Source organism: Dermacentor albipictus, unplaced genomic scaffold (assembly GCF_038994185.2).
Source record: "Dermacentor albipictus isolate Rhodes 1998 colony unplaced genomic scaffold, USDA_Dalb.pri_finalv2 scaffold_24, whole genome shotgun sequence".
NCBI classification, from domain to species: Eukaryota; Metazoa; Arthropoda; class Arachnida; order Ixodida; family Ixodidae; genus Dermacentor; species Dermacentor albipictus.
The window spans coordinates 2,048,188-2,053,358 of NW_027225578.1; the positions used below are offsets into that span (position 1 = coordinate 2,048,188).

At 41.4% G+C, this 5,171-nt stretch overlaps 1 long non-coding RNA gene across 1 annotated transcript; it reads left to right on the forward strand.

Moving 5' to 3' along the window:
- The first annotated feature begins 2,436 nt into the window (after positions 1-2,436).
- LOC139052488 (uncharacterized) lies at positions 2,437-3,928 on the forward strand. The gene is made up of 3 exons (XR_011509930.1): positions 2,437-2,598; positions 3,541-3,657; positions 3,836-3,928. It is a non-coding gene; the product is annotated as an uncharacterized lncRNA (long non-coding RNA).
- The last annotated feature ends 1,243 nt before the right edge of the window (positions 3,929-5,171 follow it).

Sequence of the window (5,171 nt, forward strand, 5' to 3'; positions counted from 1 at the left end):
CCTGGAGAGGGACGAAGAGAGAGGAGTTTAGAGAGAAGAAGGACGAGCTGCGCGGATGCTCATTGGCGCGCCGGCCGTTCGCGGCGCGCGAAACGCGCATGCGCAAAGGCATTAGCGCGCGCTGTAGAAGGCAAGACGCACGCTACAGCAACTTCGGCCCTCCCGACGCCGCGGCTTTCGAGCCAAGTGGAAATCGTACAAGTGCACACAAAGAAGAACGGTTGGTCGCCTTGTAAGTGCAGGTAGGTCGAGTCATTATGCACGGGTCAGTGGTGTTCTGCGAAGCGTATGCGATCTTGTTTGAGTGTTGAGCTAGCGGTTGAGCTTGCCAAGTCTGCGGTGTCGCCTGCGGAACGCTTCCGCACCACTCTTCGGCTTCGCCATGTTTGCTTTCTCCCGCTTTTGATTTAAACGGGTTTGGCACATTCATTGACTTGCGCACGTGGTAGTGCTGTTGCGAATTGTTCGCTATCCAGTCTGAGCACTACACGTGATGCAGTGCTCTTCGTCACTTTTGCATGCTTTCGTGAGCCCGCTGCCGCCTTTGTTGTGAGCGTTGTGGCCTTGTTCGCAGATCGCGGCGCGGCGGCGGAAGCGGGCGTTGCAGCGCCATTGGGGAAGTCGAGGTGGTTCACGTTGCGGCTTCCTCAACTATGTTTCTCTTCTCCGCCCGTCACCGCAAGAACTCTGGACGTTCTCTCTTTGGTGTGCGTCGCCACGGACTGTGTGCGACGCATTTGCAGCCATGTCTCATTGTAAGACAGGTTGATTTGATTTGAGGACACACCGCTTTCTCCCTGCATAATAGCAGCAGGTACTTACGTGCATTCAACGTATATTTGGCATTTCGTTGGCTATAAATGGTGTCAAAAAGCTTCAATTTTTATTGGATAAAGAAGTTATAATGTAGCAGCCGTATAGCCCCGAGTGTTTTGATGATTTACCTTAACGAATTACATGAGGCACTTGCAGTTATGGGCTGACCTATTACACTGCCATGCTACAGAAAGCAGGCCGTAGTGATGATTTCACCGTTGTACAGGCCTCTTTTATTTACGGAACGGCAGACCAATAAAATTTGGTGTTCACAGTCTAGTTATTGAGAAAAGAAGTCAATATAATGCGAAATCAACGTTAAGACGATGTAATAAACTAAAGTATGTAACTTTTGTTCTGTGTTTTATACCAAGTATAGTGATCGGAAAATTAGGGCTAGTTATTGTTTTAGACTGGCGCATTTTTGGAAATATCTAACGCAAGCACCTAGTTCGAAATATTAGGCTGGAAATGTTTGTGCCAAGTACATCAGCACTGCATATGGTTCTACAACTGAGGCCTCCATATACAAGGGTTTACAAACCAATATGGAATGTTGGTATACTTGAAGCCGATATTTCAAGGCAAGTGTTTTAAACCGCATGCTCTCTCTCTTGAATTTTACAAATATTGACTTACAATAAATATTCACTGGGACCATTTCTATAGTTTCCACATAAGCCGTGAAACCTGTGATGAAAAATATAACTAATGACTTCCTGTGAATATCCTATGCTGACGGTATGTTAGTGTCTCATTATGTTAACGACAGAGCTTACTACACAACAGCGAAAATTAATATTTAGTACTCGGTTTTCTCAGGACAGTTCAGCAACAAAATGCAGCCAATATGTGTTATTATTCCCTTTAAACAGTGATCTTCGTGTGCACCATGTAGGGAAGTATGAGCATGCTATATAGTTAATTTGACTGAAAACAAGTGAAAGAGCATACATTTGATCACTGAGCCTGTTTTTTTTTTTTGCTCTATGCAAAATTTCTGTTGCTGAATTGCAGTTTTAATGTTCTTCCACATATTTTATATAGCAGTTCCATGGGTTACGCAGTCTGCCAACTACATGGACATATCCTTAATATTCAGTTCATTTTCGGGTTGCTTTCTGTTATTCTGTATGCTGCCAGAGAGCCAGTATCTGCATTTTTTATGTGCCAGCAGTCTTCACAAGTAACTAGCAATGGCTTGTAAACCGCTAACTGTATGCAAATGAGTCATAGTCAAGTTTTAAAAAAATTGGGTCAAATTTGTCGCAAATTTATGTCTTTGAATAGGTATGCATATGGTAGACGCTCTTTTTGTTCGAGGATGCCTATAGTTTCACTTTTCTTTATTTAAATACTCTTGATAACTTTGCCCAAAATAGTTTTCAAAAGCCATTTATAGTTTCTTTCCTGCAACACTATTTTGTGGTTTAAAGAAAACTAAAGACCTGTTGGTTTAGGAACAAGTGGCACACAACACTCAGTGAAAATTAGAAAGTGCCCTAGAACGTAACTTTTGGAATGCATATACTTTGCATACGACTGGTAAAGAACAGTTGATGCAGCAGTCCGCCCTATCATCTAAAAGTGACAAGTACTCTTTTCATTTTGTTTAGGTGATGACATCTGGATGCCTGAAGAGTACCTATTGCTTGTTGATGGCCATGTTGTGGCAGCAGCAAAGATGTTCAAGCAAGCATTCCGCATGCTGTTTGCAGCTTACTGCTGCTTCCACATTTGTTATGCAGAGAAGGCGTCATGCACACTTGAATTCATACAAAGGTATATTTGATTTTCTGTTTATGCTTGTATTTGTTTTACATCATGCGCATTAATAGCATATATTATACTGGCCTTAAAAGAACGAAACTGTATACAAGCACCTTTAACAGTGCTGTGGATGTTGTAAATTCAGTGTCCTAGCTTGATAAAAGAAATTGACGGTAGTTGGCAGCAGGAACCAGCAGACATTGCTTCTGTGTAATCAAAAATAACACTGGACGATTTGAAGCTTAGTCCACTTTTTTCAGCTTCATAGTACACGTCTGTAAAGCTGAAAAATGTTGATGCCTAAGTTTCAAATTACACAAAAGTAATGCGTTCCGTTTCCTGCTGCGAGCTACCATCAATTATTGGAGTTATTTGGAAGGTCAAGCTGCTCCCATATTTATAGCAGCGAGATTTATATTCAGTTTGCAAGCCCCCAAGGTAATAAGCAGGTCTAAAATATCCATAGGTAAAATGTGTTCACATTAAAGAATAAAAGCACTTTAGAGATTTGTTGCATCTAAAAGCAAAACCCATCTGTGGCTTTTTTCTATGATGAAAGTCAGTCAGACCTCCCACGTGCACCTTACACCAGATGCACCTGTATGATAAAAGTCAAAAGTCACATCTCCTGGGTGTTAGGTAGAGAAACGGTGCACGAAAATCGGGGACAAGACGAGAAGTACACAGCAGGCGTTGTCGGTTACTAGATTTTTTTGCGCTGTTTCCTATTCAACTTTCTCATAAAACAACTTGTCCAACTTTGAATCCTTTCGTAGGCTGGTGTTCTTTAAAACAAAAAAATGTATTATTTGTATGTCATGCTTGAAATCAGCGTGAGCTGTGGCATTAAAAATATTCCAGATTATCCGAATCATTTCTTTATTGCCGTTATATATAGGCTTTATTGCAATTTTGCCTGCCTTCTCTTTAATGGGGGGGGGGGGCGGCATTTAGGGCATTTTCGGCATAAACCCAGACCGTGGACGGAAGGGCAAAAAAGGAAATGTGGCGGTCAGCAAGAAAGTTCTTGCCTTGGTGCAGCGCATTACTGAGTGTGAATGGAATGTCCAGGTAAGTCTGCCCCATATACCTGCCTTCTCTGTTTTGTGCTTTGAAAATATGTTATAAGTCATTCTACCTTTCATAAAATGCAAACCTCTCTTTTCAAGAGCACTCACATTCTGTGTAAGCACCTCTTTATAGCATTTGGAAGCCCACTGAGTCATTTTTTTTTTACTTTGCCCCACAGCATGGACTAGTTGACCACCCGCAGGGATACTTTTTCGTCTGCCAAGCAGCCCAGAACCTTACAATGCGAACTACAGAAATGGTTCCCTTTCACCAAGTCATCTACACAAGAAATAATTGTAAAGCTACATGAAGTGCAATAAAGTGTTTTGAAATATTTGTTGTTCATTATAAAACATCACTGGATGTTTCCCAGTGTAAAGTTTTCATTCTGTATCAGTGGTGCTTCAAAACGTGAGCTGGCCATTACAATAAGTTAAGCTCCTCGCTTACTTTATTTGTATTTGATCCGTTGACAGGGCTGATATTTTGTAGCGATGCCTTTTCTGATTCTGTACTTTTTCGTGCTTGGCCATTGGTCAGAGCGACGGTGTGCCCTCATTATCAATAGGATCAGACAGCCATTTGTGGTGGATTATAAGAATAGCAAAGAATAAGGCATCGCTACAAAATAGTGGCCAGGAGTATGGTGCCCCTAATTACCTGCAAATTACTGGCAGCTGTCTCAGTATATTGCATATTTCCTCTGATGCGGTATTTGCACTGCATTGGTGCTTAGTTGTGTTGCAGCCTATTTCAGCTTCAGTCAGTAAGTGCGATATATCTTGTTGCAGGAAGGGGAGAGTTCCGCATCCCGACAACCCTGACTAGAACATTCAGATTTGGAACAGTCAGACCGCGTGAAACAAGCGATTAAAAGTACAGAATGCGAATATATTGTTTTTAAGGGACAGTATGTTCAATATTGAAATTAAAGGTGCAGTTGTGCAGCGTCTAGCTTCATTTTCGCCGGCGGAATTGATGCCGTAATGGTGGTATTTAATAGCAAAGTAAAACAACTGACGAGTGATTTTCAGCAGGAACTGTAAAATTTACTGGCCGTACCCGTAAAAAAAATTACGGGTCTGCGTTGTTTTTACTGGAAAGGTGTGAATTTCACGAGCAAGGCCCGTGACTAAGAATAACTGTGATCCGTAATTTTTACGGGAACAAGTTGGCAGCCAAAACTGACGGTCGAATTCCCGTAAAAACAACGGACAATTTTTTACAGTGTACTCCCAGTTTATGTATTGCCTGTCGACAAAAGTTGATAAGGTGTATATTTGTTTTTGCCTATTCTTAATCTAATAATTCCATGTAGCAAAATCTTCAATTGTCTGTTTCTTTTGTGTGTTTTCAGGCTGTACAGAAGAGTTGTTCAGTTTTTCTTTTTAAGTCCATTGCCATTTTATAAAATATGTAGAGACAAAAGCTGCTAAGGTGACCATCACATTTGGTCATCTAATTACATGGCCTTTAAATATTATTTTACCAGCCAATTAAGTGTTTAGGGTCTG